The sequence below is a fragment of the Peromyscus californicus genome, unplaced genomic scaffold, assembly GCF_007827085.1.
Source record: "Peromyscus californicus insignis strain IS unplaced genomic scaffold, ASM782708v3 Scaffold_4__1_contigs__length_199733344, whole genome shotgun sequence".
In the NCBI taxonomy this organism is placed as follows: Eukaryota; Metazoa; Chordata; class Mammalia; order Rodentia; family Cricetidae; genus Peromyscus; species Peromyscus californicus.
Window position 1 is genome coordinate 33,822,623 of NW_026294562.1, and position 19,514 is coordinate 33,842,136.

At 43.7% G+C, this 19,514-nt stretch overlaps 1 protein-coding gene across 2 annotated transcripts in view; it reads left to right on the plus strand.

The window, feature by feature from the left end:
• Glis3 (GLIS family zinc finger 3) overlaps positions 1-19,514 on the plus strand; it is a 444,325-nt gene that overhangs the window by 123,984 nt on the left and 300,827 nt on the right. The window lies entirely within an intron of this gene.

Here is a 19,514-nt window from a genome sequence, read left to right on the forward strand (position 1 = left end):
ACTTCTTCCTGTGCTTGGTACACTCACTGTGTTCACGCAGGGCTGTGTGTGAGAGGCATAGATGTTTGTACATTGCTAAATCCTTGTATGTTGTGTGCACTCAAGACTACTGAAGGAATATAAGTCAGTCAGTCTTGTCTGTGGATGAAGGCAGATGTGGATTTTCATGTGTCGTTCTATATATCATCGTCACCACCACCACCATCACCACCACCACCACCACCAACAAAACGACCACCCAAACCACCAGCACCCACCACCTCAACCCAACCCCCCCTCAACTCCACACCACCACTACCACTCAACCACCCACCACCACCACCTCTTCCCTTTAGTACCCCAACAACCTTTTTAAAAATCCTGTTTTGCTAATCATCATTTTGTTTTACAATCCCCTTGTTTTATTTCACCACTGACACCAGGCAGTTGGGTTCTGAATAAGTGAGTGAATGAAAAAAACAAACGTGGCGTTATGTATCAGAAATTCCCCAAAGTAGGAGAGATTGCGTGTTATACACGACATGTTCTGTAGAGGTTATACTTGTGTTAATCTGTCTATACGTGGACCTGCCACCGTAGATGCTCCTTACTCCTCCCGAGTAGATTTAGATGCTGTCTGTCTGCTGACTATACATAGAAGCTGAGTTGCTGAAGGTTGAGGTGTCTGGTCTATCTCAGAGAAACTGGGTTTCTCACCACCTTCTGCCCTGCCCACATGGAGGTGCTTGTTCACGTGTGTCAGAGCTTACACACGTTTGTGCATTTTTCACTCGGCCTACTTACTTGACTCCGGGATTGGCTGTTTTTTATGTCAGTTTGACACAAACAAAGTTGTCTGAGAGGAGGGAGCCTCAGTTGAGAAAATGTCTCCAGATCAGGCTGTAGGCAGGCCTATAGGGCATTTTCCTAGTTAGTGATTGATGGGGGAGGGTGCAGCCCATCGTGGGTGGTGCCATCCCTGGGCTGGTGGTCCTGGAGTCTATAAGAAAGCAGGCTGAGCAAACCTTGGGGAGCAATCCAGTAAGCCGCACACATCCCTGCCTTCTGCATCTGCTCCTGGCTCCAGGTTCCTGCCCTGTTTGAGTTCCTGTCCTGACTTCCTTCAATGATGGACTGTGATGTGGGAGAGTAAGCCAAATAAACCCTTTCCTCCCCAAATTCCTTTTGATCATGGTGTTTCATCAGAGCCATAGCAACCCTCAGATAGCCAAGAGAGCTTCAAATCCTCACTCTCAGCAAGTACTGAGCTCTCTGAGCCTTGAGTTTTCTCCTCCTGGAAATGGAATGATAATATTCAGAGGTATAGAATTAGTTGAAATTGAGAGCCACCAAGCAAGCCTTCCGTTAATATCGGCTCTTATTTTTAACACATAAATGAATCATTATTATCGATAGAAGTTACATGATTATAACAAACGTGTTCATATGCTGCCAGCTAGTTAACCTCTTTCCATCCCTCCTGGGTCCTATGCTAAGAAAGGGAAGGGGCCAGGGAGGTTTGCTTCATGCCTGTTTCCACAAAGGGCTTCACAGGAAAGGTGATGAGTCCAACACTTTGGAAAGTGCTGCATCGGTGGGGAGCTGTGGGTTCCTGAGGCGTGGGGTGTGCTTGTGGGGAGCGAGGGCCACAGTGAGGTTGGAAATGGCTGGGAGGACTGGAAGAGGCTGCCCACCCCCACTGGGCTTCTCAGCAAGCGTCGCGTTTCACTTTTCTTTTTCATCGCACTTTAAATAATAAAACCCCATTCTCCCTTTGGCCTCTGCTCATCTGCTTGTACTAAAACATGGGTGGCCATTTCCTGAACATGGACATTGGTGATTGCCTGTCTTCTGCAGGAAGCTGTGGCCTGGACTAGGGGTTGGGGAGTGGGGATGAGGCATAGTCTCAATCCTTGTCTACCTGCTAGTTAAGGGCGGAGGTAACATAAAACTATAGGCAGTAGACCTAATCAATAACTTAATGAAATATGCATAAAAACAGTGCTACCTAGGGGATAAGGGGGGCAATGACTTTAAATTTGAAATACAAAGCAGAAACCTAGAAAATTCATTTCAAGGAAGGGGTGACAACAGTTGTTCGTCATTGGTGGAGATATTGGGGATTTGAGGATGGGCTAGTCACAGATCCAGGAGGGCCCCATCTGGAGTGTGTATGAAGCGGGGGTGGGGGGGGTGGGGAGGGCGGGCGCGGCGGGCTGGGGATCCTGTGGTGAGATGTTCTCTATGGCTGTGAATGCAGTAGCAAAGGGATGCAGCCAGATCTCACCCCAAATCAGCCATAATTAGTAAGATTTTTCCTGAAGCCATTTTCTCTATAACAAGAAGGGGGAGGGGAGATTAGACACTCAGGCAGTCCCAGCCTTAGGGTTAAATGTTAACTTCTTTGTGCAGTTAACAACTAACTCAGTCTTTTCTGCAGAGAAGGGGGGGGAGGGTGAGGGAGGGAGAGGGAGGGGGAGGATGAGAGAGGGAGAGAGAGGGAGAGAGGAAAACCTAATGCCACAGTAACTACCTTGCTTAGGAAAAAAAAACACAACCTCAGAAGTCTGCTCCCCATGTTTATGTGGTTGATTGTTTTCCACGTAATAGGTTTGTAGCTCTCGCAGAGCTGTGTGCACACTTGAACAACAGACTGCAGAAGCATCTTTGTGAATTCCCCATGTGTCTTCTGCAGGCTTTGCAGACAGCTATTTTAGAACACATTCCTAGTTCAGCCATTAGAAAATTATGGGTTTTATTTGTATAAACTCAGCAGCTAAAATGGGGCTTGCAGAAAGGTGGGTGAGCTCACCGCAGTCTGCTCTGACCCAGGCGAGTTAATGACCTGCCCAGCATTGTCTCTGCCGGTCTGTACTGGCTGACTTCACTAGCGGTTCCACTTGAAGGGAGACATTGTTTCTCAGGGCTGCATTTGTCAGAAGCTCTCTGCTACCGGCCTCTTAGCAGTCCCTGGATGTGCGTGCTGCCTGTAATTTATGAAACCTCAGAGCAAGTGGCCCTGGGAATGTATGCAAAGTACGCCTCACAGCCTTCTGAGACCCCCCAGCCAACAGCGAGATGTAAACACCCCTGTACCTACACATGTACCCAAGCAGACACTGCCTGAGGCAGGCCTACTGTGGGAGGACCTCCTACTGCCAGTCCTCTGCAGTGCAGTGGCCAAGGAGCATGAATAATTTAAGCAGGAGGTGCCTTTGCTGATGGCTCTGATCCCTGTTCCTAAAGAGTGATGGTAATGTATAGAATGAAGGTAGGTAGAAGAGGGGGCCTGGGATTGCAGTTTTTATTTGCTGTAAATATGAAATACGCAGGATGCTGAATTTTTAAAACTTTTAAAGATATTACCTACGTAGTATGTACATTTTAGTGAAAGAATGACTGGCCAAAGGAGATTAATTGCAGTGGGCTTCAAGTTTTAAACATCAGGCGTTAGGATAGGTTGGCTGGAAAACATGGGGTGGCTGGTGAAATGCCTTTAATTTGGTGCGAGCTTGAAGTACTTGACTCAGAAGATGTCACACATTCAGTCAAATGGAGAAAGAAGGTCGGTACAGTTTTCAAAAGTCAAAGGGAGCATTGGAATGAATACAAAGTCAAGTCCTTGGTATCTGTATCAAAGCATCACAGTGTACCCCATAAATCAGAGTTGTTATTATGTGTCAGTTAAAAAACATCCTGACACATTCCTTCTGGCCTGTTGTGAGGAGCTATTGAATTATCTTTTCCTTTGCTGTTTGTCTAGAGAACTGTTTAGTCCTTTTATGAGGCACATTAGAGACAGAAGGGAACCCAGCTGATAAAGAAGTGTTGGAGGTGAGCTTTCTGGAGTGTTCCATCCTTGCTGGAGAGAAAGAGAAGCCAGTGTCGGGCATGCGTCCCCAGCTGCTAATGCAGAAATCCATTTGCCAGGCCCAGGTGACTTGGATAAGACTTCATTCTTCTGTGTCTGTGAACGCATTCTTGGGAGGATTGCTGCTGGGTAGTGTTGCATGTCAGAGATGAGGGAAGTTTAGTTATTAACCCCACGTAGAGGGGAGAGAGGGGCAACGGGCAGCTGCTGGAATGAGGAAGGGACCTGGCTGAGACATTTCCAAAAGGTCTTTTTGTTGTTTATACTTGTTAATTATTAATATTAATTATTGATGAAAAATGGTTTTGAGTTACATGCCACACATTGTTTAGGAATGAATTATCACACTTCTTATCTGGAACTAGAGTAGATATTAAACTCTTTCAAGTAATCCATATTTATTCATTTAGTACGATTTTTCTCCCCTTTTGAACGCTAAACAAGGATGTTTAAGATGTTGGCTTGATGAATCTGTTTTATGGACCCACCTGCATTTCCCCTTCAATTTTGGGTAGCTTTTAACACTAAGCAACACACTAAGAACTGAATTAGACCAATGTAAGGCAACCATTTAACGAGGAATCGGGTACAAAGTAGCCATCTCCTGGGAGACGGGTGACGGGTGTGGCTGTGGGAGGTAGCATTGCTACATGAGTTGAACACTATTGTAGGTCTCCCTCTTGTGTGAGCCCTTTCAGACGGGTTCTCTGGTCATCTCAGTCTCAGGACAGGTCTCTTAAGTTTCTGTTTTGTAACATGTCATGTAGGTTCATATGTGTTCTGCTCAAATTCTGATGAGTTGGTGAGTAAGTACATCAGGTGACTGAAGATCACTCTGGAATCAGACTGGCTAATGCTCCTGGGAAAGAGGAGTGAGAAGAAAAAGAAAGTGGAAAAAAGAGGCAGGATGAAGAAAGATGGAGAGAGTTAGAGTTTGGAGGTCTCTGGCAGGATGGGACCTGGAGTGACTTGGGGATTTGGCTCTGGGGAATCAAGCTGTAAAAGCCAATGTTTATGCTTCTAGGCATTTGGGTGTTTTTTTTTTTTTCCTTCGAGACAGGATTTCTCTGTAGCTTTGGAGCCTGTCCCAGATCTCGCTCTGTAGACCAGGCTGGCCTCGAACTCACAGGAGATCCTCCTGCTTCTGCCTCCTGAGTGCTGGGATTAAAGGCATGTGCTACCACTGCCCGGCTGTATTTGGGGCTTTTTGAATGCTGTCGGGTTCACCTAACCCCAGTTCTTAAAGAACTGATGTGCTGCATCTCCCCTGGGCTTTACTGATTTTTCACTTTAGATTGTTTCGGACCTATACATTGTCTTGGTGATTATCATAGCACTGTACACAAGGACTGAGTCACAGTACCGGCAGGCAAGAGAACTAAATCACCTCTAAGACTAGGTTCTCCTCTGCCAGGCTGGCCTCCTCAGGTTGTCGTTATTGGTTGGTGAAGTTTTCCCACTTGGGAAAGTGGGAAGTAGTGGCTCTAAGGCAGAGTAGCAGGCTGGCATGGATCAGGTCTGTCATCCGAAAGACTTGGCCAGTGCTCTTCTCTGTATCTGGGAGAGTGGTCTACAAGGAGTTGATGGACTGGGTTTAGGCCACAGGTTCTCTAGGAGGCCTGGGAGTTCTGCCTTAGCTGTGTGAAGGTTGTGGTCAGGTCAGCTTTGCTTTCGATGGCTCACTTGATTAGGGGATGAAAACTGCCGCTGTGGAAAAGGACAGAAGAGGCCTTTTCCACAGTTGTGGCCAGCTCTGGGTCTCTGCAGAGAGGATTCCTGGTAGGGACAGTTATAAAGGACAAGTAATGCTTGTAAATGAACACAGTGTTCTTGCTTGAATATTTCCCATAATTCTAAAGAAATGTAATACAGGTAAGTTTTTTTTTAATGTTCTCATTGTGATTTATATTTATGAGAAGAAAAGAAAGGATTAAAAGCTGGAGCTTTTTCTTATCAGTGGCTTAGGCTTTTATATCTCTCAGATTCTCAAATTCTGGTCACTATAGAACCATCTAGTCTCTTGTTCTAGTCATGCTTGATATTTTCCCTTCTAGAGACCTTTGAATTATTTTTATTCATAAGTGAAAAATGTATTACAGCTTTATTTCCTTTTATTAATAGTTCCTTCTTGCCCTTAACCACTCTGACTGCTTGGCATGCGGAGAGCAGTGAGCTCATGCTTAATCATGTATAAACAACCATCTAATTATATGGTTTTGAATTTTCATCTGACCAACTAAACAGAAATGACACAGAAACGAGAAATCTGACAGCCTCCCTGTCTCGGATACCTGGCCTCTCTCCCCCTCACTCTCTCTTCGTGTGTTCAGGAGCATGCATGTTTCAACTTATCAAAAAATCAGTTTGCATTTGCCAAGTTTCTGAGGTAAAATTGTTCTTTTCAAGGCTACGTGTCAGAAAACAAGTCCGTCAAGCTGAATTATCCGTCTTCTTTTCATGCGTCTTTCAGACTCTATTCTTCCCTCCTCTGGACAGAGGTGTTCCCAACATTCCTCTTACTGCTGGTGTCAGATGACGGAACACACTCATGGCAGGTTTCCCAATCTCTGTCCCCTGCTGTCACTTCTGAGGGACATTGGCCTTCCCGCCCTCCCTTAACTCCTCTGACACATTTTTTTGAAAGAAGATGGTGGGAAATTTTTATGAAACAAAGGTGTTCTCTCTCTCTAGATGGACATGGAAAGAACTTGGCCATTCCTGTTGCTCTCTCACTGCTGGATACTAGAATACCGAACACAGAGCAAAAACGCTTGGCTATTTCGACAATTTCAACATAGATTGCTCAGTGTGCTTGATAGCAGGAGGGAAATGAAAAGCTTCTACTGAAAGACAATTACCACATGACCTTCTGGTATGTGGAATCTACAGCAGTGGGATTCAAAGGGGTGGGGGTGGGGTAGGGCAGAGAAATAGTCCCAAATACTAGAAAGTTCCATTTATGGCAAGACGAATGAATGGAGATCCAACATACACTGTTGGTGACTGTAGATGCCAATACAGTGTTGTACATTTGACATTTATCACGAGGATAGGTTAAAATTTTAACACATATACATAGGTAACCATGTGACATGAAGGATATATAAACTACTTTGTGATGATTACTTCAACACACACACACACACACACACACACACACACACACACACACACACACACTTTAAATGTATGTACCATGCATAAACTTAACATAATCGAATGCTCAACTTTGTGTTTATGTGTGCTTTTGAAGATAGGATTTCACCATGTAGCCCAAGCTGCCCAGGTACTAGCTGTGTAGAGCAGGCTAGCTTCCAACTAGTGGTGGTCTTCTCCTTTCTCCTTCTCAAGGGCTGGGATTACAAGCATGTGCCAAGTCCAGCAAATGATACATTCTATACTTCAGATTTAAGTGTTTTCTGCTTGTCAGTTATACTCTAATAAAGGTAGACAACAAGAAAGAAATGCTTTCTTTTCATTAATTTTGTTTCAGATTTTTTGTAAGGAGTATTTCAAAAGTAAGTCTGGCTGCTGTCAGATGAACGAAGGAGGGCGGATGCATATGAATTTGGTCAAAGTAACACGTTTCCTCATTAATTCTTTAGACTTAAAATGCAATTCAATTTCTCAGATTTTTTTCTGAAACATACATATCCTTAAATAGTAAAATCTCAGGTACTTAGGTGGTTGAGTTTGCAAGCAGAGAGACTCCAGCTTGAGAACTTAGATTGAGCAACATCCTGCTAAGGCTAATGTCTAATAGTTGGATGTTGAATAGTGAAATGCTGCATGTTGAAAATACTCTGCTAATGCCTTCCCATCTTCCTGTCCACCACTGGAAGCTATTCTTACTCACTGAATATAAGGTAATAGTTTATCACAAACGGTGGATTTCTTTCAATATCCCCCATCCTTTACTGGTACAAACAAACAAAAAAGTCGACGTGAGGCTTTTGGCCTGTAGTTGTCAGTTTTATTTTATTATAGAGCATCTAAGAACAGAAGGACACCTATCCTGGGCCACATTTATGGATGGGCTCACCTGGAGCAGGGGAGAGGAGGAGGTATTCCCTCTATCAAGTTCAGGACTCTGCGTACATGATCTTTGTGGGGAAGAATTTTATTTCCCTTCTTATTTACTCTGAAGGACATACTGTCTTCAATGTCTTAAACTATGTTATTTATTCTTTTCTAAGAAGCCACGTATCACTAATGAAATATGACTGCCACTCTGTTAGCATTCTACTCTTACTCACTTTGGTTTGTAGCTTTGATATTCAAATTCAGATAAGTAACTAATCCTCCTTTTTAACAAGTATTATTTCTGGGAGAACCTAGGCACAACTCACATTTTGGATTTTTTTTCCATACTGGCATCAAAATGTCATAGGATTGTTTTATGGTCTTTTGGTGGTAGTGCAGATCTTGGCTGCTAGGTAAGTGCTCTACCACTGAGCTGTATCTACAACACTGCTTTACTGTTTTGTTTAGTTTTTCCCTTAGAGTTAAAATGAGTGTGCCAGGTGTTTTCCCTGCATGAATGTGTAGCACTTGCATGCAGTACACATGCAGGCCAGCGGAGGGCGCTGGATCTCCTGGAACTGGGGTTAGTTACACAGGATTGTGAGCTACCCGTTTGGTGCTGGGAATTGAAACTGCTCCTCTGGAAGAGTAACTAGTGCTATTAACTTCTGAGCCATCTCTCTAGCCTGTGAGTTTTTTTGTTTGTGTGGATGTGTCCATGTGTGTATGTGTCCATGCGCCTGTGAAGGTTAGAGGTCAGTATCTATCCTTATGGCTTTTCTTGCCTTTTTTTTTTTTTTTTTTTTTTTTTTTTTTTTGAGTCTCTCGTGGAACCTGGAACTCACAGATTTGGATAGACTAGCTTGACCAGCACCCTCTAGGTATTCTCCTGCCTTCCACTGTCCAGCACTGGAATGTGTGCACCACTGTGCAAGCTTTTATGTGGCTGCCGGGACTTGAATTCGGTTCTTCATGCTTGCCTGGCAACCACTTTCCCAGTGAAGCCGTCTCTCCAGCCCCCACTTGTATGTTTGGGTAGGAAGAGTTGGTGTTGGCTGCAGTACTTTCCATACTATTCAAGCCATTAATGGTTGGGAGTTACTGCTGGCAACATGGCTGCCTCAGCATGCACTGGGTATTACAGTCGCAGTCACTTTAACACTAACTCACCTTGAGTCGGGTACAGAGATGCTTAGATTACACGACTTCTCTTCTAAGTTCACAGACAGCATCAATGGGAAGAAACAGGAAGGAACTTACTGTGTGTAGGCTCCAGCCAGGTGGCTTGTGAGTTGAGGTTTGTGATATTTGAATCATGTTTTTATATTTTGGTAGTTTGGTTAACATGGCATCATTTTATACAGTTATACATGTCTTAACCGAAAGGTAGTGGTTTCAGGCATAAAAAAATTACTGCTGTAATTTTAAATGAATTTGTAGTTGACATGACTTAATATTTAAACTCATATAAGAAATAGTTCTTTTTTTTTTTTTTTTTTTTGGTTTTTCGAGACAGGGTTTCTCTGTGTAGCTTTGCGCCTCTCCTGGAACTCACTTGGTAGCCCAGGCTAGCCTCGAACTCACAGAGATCCGCCTGGCTCTGCCTCCCGAGTGCTGGGATTAAAGGCGTGCGCCACCACCGCCCGGCTAAAAAGAAATAGTTCTTTAAGAGCATGTTTGCTCCCGTTTCAGTGAGTGGTGGAATATTTATTTAGTCTCAGTCATTGGTGATGGAGTACCTTGATACTCTGCAATGACACCCCAGAAACAGAGCAGAAAATGCAGAGCTCTTCGACTTCTTTGTTAGCTGTCTCCTGAGATGCTTATGGGCCCAGCCCTTGTGTTGTCTGGGGTGACAGCTCAGAAAAGCTAGAAGCTGGAGCACACTGTGCAGCCTGGAGACAGCTCAGTTCGTTGGAGAGAATGTCCTTTCTCGTGCCTCAGTTGCTCTAAACTTCTTCCAGGCAACTTGGCTGGTCTGAGAGGAACTCTCAGCCTTCATTGTTTATCCTGCCAGACAGGAGCCTTGAGAATCTGGTCAGTTTCAGGGACTTCCTGAAGCTATTTTGAGTTGTTTACCTTCCTGCTTAAGGAGTTCCTGCAGGATTCAGTGTTTTAATTTTGGAGGAAACTGTTACAAACAAAAGATCATTTTATCCTAAGATTATGCCATCCACTTCCAGAGCATTCCTCAGCCTACTAAAAACCCACAGAGCATCCCAGTGGGGTGCCATCTTTCAAGAAGACAGCAAATGAGAAAGCTTTACCTGGTAACATTATTTTGAGAGGGAGGGAGTATTAACAGGAGCAAACTGATATTTCCAGCGGTTGTAATGTCAAAGCTGGACATATGATGGGTTGTGTCTACCAGGAACCTCATTGTTCTTGAGTACCGGGACTCACACTTGTTTAAGAGGAAATTTCTTAATTTTATTTGTGGCTTTGGAGTAGATCTGCCTTATTCATTCTTTACAAATAATACTCTATCTATTATGGAGCAAATATGTAATAAGCCACGACTTTCTGACAGAGGGGTCCTACCCATTGGTTCATCCAGTGAAGCGCGTCACTTGTAGGAGACACTGCAGTGTTCCCTTGTCACCTTTGGTTTGGATTGGCTTGAGGGGAAATAGTGCACGTAGGAGGTTATGACCTTGATTTATGAAAGATCTGGAACCTAGTGTGCTTGCACTTGCCTGTACTCCCTGCCCCCCCATTTCCCTTCCCCCTCTCCTTCTCCTCTCTCCTAATGAGAAAGTTGGGTTTGTCCTACTCTGCCTGGCTCTTTCTAGACCTCATCCTGAGATCACGACAGTCTTCCTAGCTTGGTTTCTGCCTTCAGTCCTTGCTCTGAATCCACATTTTCTCAAAGTCGTTGGACTGTGCACTTCATAGTCACCCATCCTACCTAGGCTTATGGACCTGCCGTAGCTCTTTGGCTTGGGCAGGTGTGCACTTCTTCAGTAAGAACAGGGACTCCTAAGGCTTATGGAGTACTTACTGTGTGCTGGACAGGATGGAAGTACTTTACATATTTTTCCATATTGATTTATTCAGTTCTTCAGACAGCCTTATGAAGGTGGGAGCAGTTATCATTCCATGTTCCAGATGGGCGGTAAGGCAGGAAGAGCTTAAAGACCTTGCCCGTGGCCATGGTCATGCAGCTTGTAAGTGAATGCTCTCTGGCTCCATCTCCATCTCTTGCATCGTCTCCTGTGCGACTGCCCTCTCTCCTCACTCTGGTCATCTCATGGTTCATACTGTCCTCTACCGTCCAGCCACGGAGAGGCTGAATTAGAGGAGTTTGATCTTTTCCACCAAGCTTATCCAAATACGTTTCTTGTCTTCACTCTTTCTGCACTCAGCACCAAGGCACCTTAATTCAAGATTGGATGTTGCTCACGTTTTTCTCTGTTAGTTTAAACTCCATCCAGTCGGCCGGAGGATCTTGCATAAGAGCTGTCCCAATGGCCTGAGATTCTATGACACATCATAGTGCCAAGTCCACAGTAGGTCAGTGTGACTAGCTCATGGCTTTGGGAGACTGAGGCCTTTTCCTCCACCTAAAGTACGCTTCCTCCCTGCTTCCTCTCATTCTTTCTTGTGTTTGTGGAAATCTTTTTCTGAGTAATGCTACCTTCATACAGTTACCCAGTTGAATCCAGCAGACAGGCTTTGGTGTAAGCCCATTGTTAGAATGTAGGCAGGAATTGTCTGACTGGTCTAGGAACCGAAACTCCATTGAAGTATCTAATACAGCCGAGAAGGGACACAGTGCACCAATAACTGACCCACAAGCAGTAACTCACTCAATTCAGCCTGTGCTCGCATTTCAGTTTTTGAGAGTAACAATTTGCTTATTTCACTAATACGTCTGCTCTCCTCCCGTAGGATTGTTGGAAATTTTGTCAAGGGAAAGCAGTAAAATGTGCTTATAGTTCCTCTTTGGTTTTTGAGGCTAATTGTGGGTGAACTTTATTTAACACTCTTGCTATACTGAGAGTCTCTGTGGAGCAGAAAGGCTTTCAGTTAACTTGGCAAATCATTACAAGGGAGAACAGGAGGGTCAGCAGAAGCCCTCTCTACTAATTAGTTGATAATTGATGCATAATGGCTGAATGATAGGACTTTAGAATATAAACCCCAGGAACAATGTTGAATCTACCTTCCGTCTTTATGAGGTGTCTGGGAGCCATGTACTCTTTATAACATCTTAACCAGAAGTGCTCAGCAGTGTGGGAAGCAAGCTGAGGGCTGATGCCCAGAAAGTGAGCTTATTAGGGGTACAGACAAACACGGGACAAGTTTCAATTTCTTAGGTATAAATGCAACTCTATTTAATACAGGCATAAAATAAAATGAGTAGAGCTGGTGATTCCATGCTTTGTGGGCAACATTCCTGTAATGCTGAGTAAAGCTGGAAGCATGTTACTGTAAAAATTACACCCTTGTGAAATAAACACAGGAGAATCAACTGAATCCCTGAAGGCAGGTTAGTGGGGGATTGTAAGGTTTGTAGGACTCTCCCTGGGTTAGGATTTGACCTATTTATTGGAACACTTTGGGAAGGAGTCACAGGATAGACTTTATATGATGCACCACACTTTAAACTTGATCTTCTAGGACCTTAATAAAAATTTAATTATAAAAAGCTATGAATTTAATCTAACTGGCTTCTGTAACCATTGCTTTCTGAGTTTTCATTGCCCACACGGGCCTTCTTCACAGCCTCCTTTCTGTTTCACCCATTGCTCCTTGTCTTCCTCATGTCTTGGAGAAAGAGTTCACTCTTGGGTGAACTCCTAGTGGCATGTACTTCTAGCACGGCGCCTCCAATGTCAGACCGTTATGCCAACAGCACAGAGCCCCCGATGTTAGGGAGCCAGTTATGCCAACATTATCTGGTTAGTGGGCTCAGAGCAGAGTCTAGAAGTTTACATTGTTAAGGAAATACCTTTGTGATGCTCACATACAGCCCGGTATGGAATCGCTGATGAACCGAAACGTCTAGCTTCAACATCAGAATGTGTCAGTTTTCTGGTCCTATCACAAAATACTTAAGGGTATGATTAGAGAGTAAGTTATTTTGGTTTAGGGTTTGAAAACATTTGGTCCAGTGCACAGTGGTTCCTGAAAACATCCGGTACACAGTGGCTCCATTGCTCTTGGGCCTGTGGGAAGGTACCAACCATGTGAGCTTGTTAACACTGGAACAAACCCATTTGGAAGTGAAAAAGGAGAAAGAGGAGACCACGCCCCACAGTCCCCTTCAAGGGCACTCTCTCAATGACCCAGAATCTCCCTCTTATGGTTTGTATGAGCTCCCAATAGTTCTAGGCTATTGGCGAACATTCCAGGTCCCAACAATGGCCCAGGTCTTTTGGACTGACAGACTGATCCCCTGAGCTCTGGCTCTTCCTGTGCTTTGTGCTAGAGTCACCCCCTATTAATTTCCATGACTGCAGCCTATTCTTCCTTATCCATGTGCCTTTTCTTTCTTTATTGTTTTAGCTTCTTAATTTCCATAAAATTAGAATGTTACTCTTGAGTGACTCCCCAAAGAGGAAGAGTCCCTAAAAATTCAGTCTCCCAACAAATACATTTTGCATGCCATTTGTTCCTCTGAGAGATTATTATGTGCATTGTGAGAGCTATAAGAAACCTTGTAATAAAACATATGTAACCTTTGTTTTATTAAGATATATTAAAGTTGTTTAACCACGGGCATCTCCAGAAGCTTTTTCTTTTACCACTTAAGTGGCACACCTTTGGAAATTCCAAAGAACTTGGAGAAATGTCTCTAGGTTAATCATTGTCAGTGAATTATCTGTAACATAGTAAGTAACTGCTCTCTTTCTTCTTCGAACTCCTGTCTGTAATTTAGCTTCATATTCAGCCCTGCACAGGACATTAACCTTATCTGATGCCTCCTAGGTGAGTGTCTGATGTCAGTAGATTGTCAGCTCTGCGATGACAGGATGCTATACCCAGTGTTTCTTATCTCTAGATGTGTGCAGTTCTGAGCACTTGATAATGCTAACATTTTAATTCCTGTTCTTTGGCATTTCTAGCCACTCTTCCAGCCCTTCTGTGTCTTAGAGGGACACACTGTACACTCATATGCATTCACTTCTTGGTCAGTGCTGTGTTTGAGCAGGAAGACATGGCCGATCTGCTCAAACACTCCACAGGAAGCCTCGTGTGCTTGCTGTGCGGGAGTTATTGTTGCCAGTTCTTAGAAGGCCTGGGAGGGAAGGCTCAGAGGAGCTGGTGATATGGAGCCAGTGGCCAGTCTGGCTGGGTTTTGCACGGGGCCCGAGGAGAATCCTGTCCATCCCTCTCAGGTGAAAAGCATGTACTTTTCAGAGTTCTCTCAGACATCTCATGCTTACCCCATTTGAGGAAAGAGAAAGGAGTCAACATGATACAGTGCCTTGCCCCAAGCTATGTACTTTATTATGGGTGAGCACCCATATTTCATTATAAGACAGGAGTTTGTGGTCTAAAGGTAGATTTATTTCAGCATTTGCTTTGAGACTTTATTAAAATAGCTATATTTTCATGGTTTCTCTTAAGAACAGATGGGGGCAATGTATGATAAATCATATTGCTTTGAGAATTAAGCATACATATTCATGTTTGTAGAGCTTAGACGTGTGGAAGGACACACATTGACTGAGTTGAGTCTCTTAAAAGAATACTGCTGAAACTGGGCACACATGAAAATATCTTGGTTTTATATGTACAGCTACATTATTTGACTTTAATGCATCTTACTTTAAGTTTGAAATGTAAATAAATGTGATACCAGCAAGAAGTCACTAGTACAACCAAATGCTTTGATATATGCTAAATTAATAATCTGAGGCCTAAAAATACATATGCTATAGTCCTGAACATAGTTTGGGACTTATGGGGGTTGTCACAGTATGTAGACTGTTTCTTCCTTACCAGAACATCCTTTTGTATTAATGGAGGATAGGTAAGGCCAGAGTTTTCAGTGATAATCCAGCGCTCTTCCTGTCTGGGCCCAGAACCAGACTGTCTTGCCCACTCTGTCTGGGGCAACCTAATTGCTAAATACCCACCTGGTAGGACTTGCCTTGCGTGGCCATTTCTGTCCATCTGGCTGAGTTTATCCATAGAGGAAAGCCCAGTTTCTTGAGCCACGCTTTCCTACCTAGTCTTGCTTCTACATTAGAGAAAGACTGGGCAGTTCCTTTCTTAGAGAACAAGGAGTTAGCAAGAGGCATTAGTACTTTGGGGTTCATAAATAATCATTTCTGCCATTATGGCTCAGTTTGTATTACTTAAAAATAGTTCTGTACCATAGTGATGATAATCACAGTACAGACTCTTGACCGAGCAGACAGTGTGTGTGTGTTGGTTCTCAGTAATCCTTTGAGCTGCCTTGTAGAAGAATCTGAAATGTAACACTGACGTGCTAAATGGCCAAGGTTCTATCCACGGGCTTGCTGTGCAGGACAGCCACCTTCTCCCACAAGAACTCAGACACTTTTCCATAGCATGTGAGATTTGTTTGCTTTTGAAAGTGGTATGAGCCTTCACTTAGGGGCTGGAGAGAGAATTCAGTGGCCAAGAGCACTGACTGCTCTTCTAGAGGATCTGGCTTCTGATTCCCAGCACCTCCATAGTGGCTAACAACGACCTGTGACTCCAGTTCCAGGGGATTAGAGCCCTCTTCTGGCACCCGTGGGTACTGCAAACATGCAGCACACTCAGACAAAGCACCCATATGTATTTTTTTTTTTAAATCTCAAAAGGTTTGTTTAAAGGAGTTCTTTTCTGTGTTGAACTTCTCTCTGAATTGATTTAAGGAAACGGTGCCATGCAGGGGCATTTAAGTGCTTGGAACTAGAAACAGTGGTAAAATTTTGAGCTTCGAAGTTGCAAAAGTTTCCCTTCAGAATGGCCTAACTTGGTTTCCAGCCTTGGCTCAATTTTGTCATCACCAGGAACAGCGGAAGGACTAGACTTGTAAAACATTTGTTTGTACAGTGAAAGCTTCATTGAGAAGTTTAAGACAATACTGTTTGTGGGACCCGTGAGATGACTCGGCAGCTAATGGTCCAAGCTTCATTGAGAAGTTTAAGACAATACTGTTTGTGGGACCCGTGAGATGACTCAGCAGCTGATGGTCCTTGCCGCCATGCCTGACAGCCTGGTTTAGAGTCCCCGGATGGAAGGAGAGCACCACGGCATGCACACCTACACGTATGCATACGATTGCACACGTGCAGTGTAGACAATGAACAAACAAATAAGTGCTGAAGATAATACCTCTGCTTTGTCTTGCAGACTTTTGAAAGTTTTTTTTTTTTTTTTGTCAGAACTGGGAAAAATTTGAGACCTTCTTTTCTGTTCCTATACTATTGCTTTGTTGGAAGCTGTACTGGAGGCATTTCACTGAGTCTGAGACAATCAGATTCTTTCTGAAGCAGTGAGCTGACAGAGGATGAGGAGAGTCAGGAGTGGCATGATGCTGGCGTCCATCCCAGGAAGGACTCTGTGTGTGTGTGTGTGTGTGTGTGTGTGTGTGTGTGTGTGTGTGTGTGTCCCCCTGTTTGTCCGTGTGTGTCTGTGTGTGTATCTTGTGTCTGTGTCTGTTTCTGTGTGTCTGTGTGTTCCTGTTTGTCTGTATGTCCATGTGTATATGTGTGCATGTGTGTTTCTGTATGCTATGTGTGTCTTGTGTGTCTGGCTATGTGCATGTGACTGTGTGTCCCATGCACTGTGAGATGTCGGCATTATCCCCTGAGTACTCAAGGGAAAAGAAATTCCAGCCGGGCGGTGGTGGCACATGCCTTTAATCCCAGCACTCGGGAGGCAGAGCCAGGCGGATCTCTGTGAGTTCGAGGCCAGCCTGGGCTACCAAGTGAGTTCCAGGAAAGGCACAAAGCTACACAGAGAAACCCTGTCTTGAAAAACCAAAACAAAACAAAACAAAAAAAAAAAACAAAAAAAGAAATTCCAGAAACAATATAAAACGGTACTGGAGACAGTTGTTTCTTTTTCTAATTTTTATTGAAAAACATTTTCATATAATATTCAGATCATGTTTTTCTCTGCCCTCATTCCGTCCCCAGTTCCTTGCTCACACAGCTCCATGCCCCTTCTCTCTTTAAAAATCACAAACAAGGCCGGGCGGTGGTGGCGCACGCCTTTAATCCCAGCACTTGGGAGGCAGAGCCAGGCGGATCGCTGTGAGTTCGAGGCCAGCCTGGGCTACCAAGTGAGTTCCAGGAAAGGCGCAAAAGCTACACAGAGAAACCCTGTCTTTAAAAACAAAAAACCAAACAAACAAAAAAAAAATCACAAGCAAAAACAGGAATGGTGCACAACTCCCTCAACAAATGGAAAACAAAATATACAAGCAAAGGACCAATAAAAAAAAGCAGAATGAGACAAAAGGTCTACAGAAAATTAACATTGAATCTGTCTTGTGGTGGTCAATTACTCCTGGCCATGGGGCCTGCTCTGAAGTATGGTTAATTTACCCAGTGAGACTCCATTGGAGAAAACAAATTTTTCTTTTGCTAGTGGGCATTGATTGCAGGTAGCTTCTTGGTTAGGGGTGGGAGCCAAGAGGAAAGGGGCTTCTTTAATACATTGAGCTAATTTGTGTATATGTGTGCTCCTTTATGTGTGTGTGGACATGTGTGTGCATGAACATGGAGGTCAGAGGACAAACTTGGGGTATTGTTTCCTCAAAGTCTGTCAACTTTTTCGTTTGTTTGCTTGAGAAGGGTCTCTGACTGTCCTGGAGCTGTCTAAGTGTGTTACAGTGGCGGATTAGTAAGCCTTGAGGCTCTGCTTGCCTTCACTTCCCCAGTTGTGGAATTACAACGGGACCTGGCGTTTCTCACACGGTTCAAGTGTTTGAACTCAGGTCCTCGTGTTTGTGAGGCAGGAACTCTACCCACGGGTATCTTCCAGCTCCAGTTCAGCCGACTTTTCCAAGCATTTAGTGAGCTCACATACTAAATACTGCCACACATATTAGCTCTTTCGGCTCTCTTAACAGCTGTGCAGTTCTGCAGGCATTAAACTCATTTTAGCATCAGGAAACTGAACCCCAGAGAGCTTCAGCAGTGTGGGAAGATTATAAAGCTGGTGGGTGGTGGGGCTGTGATACAGGTATGCGCTCTGGACGCTATGATGCTAGCCTCTCCTTTTCTGCCTTTAGCCTTTCAGCTTTTCTGTCACTCTTCAGTGCCTGGTGTCCAGGGATTCACTATTGTTGGAGACCAATGTGGATTAAAACTTTCCTTTATACTCCGTGATCCCGGATTAGAAAGCAATTCTTCTGCATGTATCATTACATGTATTATTGCTAATATATGAGCATAGTGTTTTCTTTACTAGTATTATAGCCTTGCTGAATGCTTTAAATTTTATAATTTTATTGTGGCTATACATTTAGGGATTAAAAATATGAAATCTATGACTTATTCTTAATGGCTCCAGAATTGATGTGAGCAAACTCTTGAGTTTGTGTGTTAGTTGAAGAAATGACCTTAGGTGAAATTGGAGATTATTTTCATATTTCTGCAGTCTTTTTAGGTCGTAATGTTGCATAAAGAACCCAGATATTTAAAAGCGTGTATATTAATATTAACCAGTTGTCATTAAAGCAATCCCATGCGTTAAGTAACCTGACCGTTCCTATTTCAGAAGAGAATAGTAGGGTGGAGAGATCTCAAGCACTCTGCCTGTTGCCGCATAGCCAGCGAGAGCAGAGGCAGGACTTGAACCTATCTGATTTTAATAATTTTGCCTTGGAAACTCCCTGTGTGTCAGTAGCACTGACCTGCTTAGAAGTTGATCTTCTGTAGTCATTTGTGACCCGATAAAAGCTATTTCATGTGATCCACCTAGAGGCAGGAATTACCTTTTATAAAAACCAGACGGTGGCCTTAGAGGGGACTTAGTCGATCCGGTCCTTTCACTGCTGGCTCCATGGGCTGCCTGGACCCTGGTTAGCATTCTACAAGTGCCAGTTGATCAGCGATTAAGAGCAGCACAGCTTTGATGACGTCATCCCTACTCTCTCATCTGGGTTACAATTTTGTTACCCTTCGTATCCATGTGAATTTTAAGAGAACCAGTGAGTAGATATAAGCCAAAGTTAGGAAAGATGCGACCTATTTATGATCAGTACAATCTAATTAACCTTGCTTTTGGAGAAGAGCCTTTCAACTAATGAAGACATTCGTGAAAATCAAGGTCCTTCTAAAGCGACCACTCAGTTTAGAAACTCAGAGATACAAAATGTTTTGGGCTTCCCACCAGCACAGGGTGATCTTGGCTAGAACCTATGTGGTACTCAGAACACCATCCCCTCAGATCTTTATTTGAGCAGTAAACACATTTTTTAAACACACACCATGTTGTCTCTAAAAATAAGCGATATTTCAAAAAGAAAACTAGTGCCCAAGTCGTTGGCACATCTGGTAGTCAGAAAAGCTGTATGGTTTGTTTTTATGGAACAACAAGCCAGGGAACATTCAAACTTGGCCAGTTGCAAACTTCTATCTGTGATGACACCTGGCTTTAAAAAAAAATTGGCTCTCGGCTCAAAACAGAACATTGGAAATGGGCAGATAATTAAACAACATCA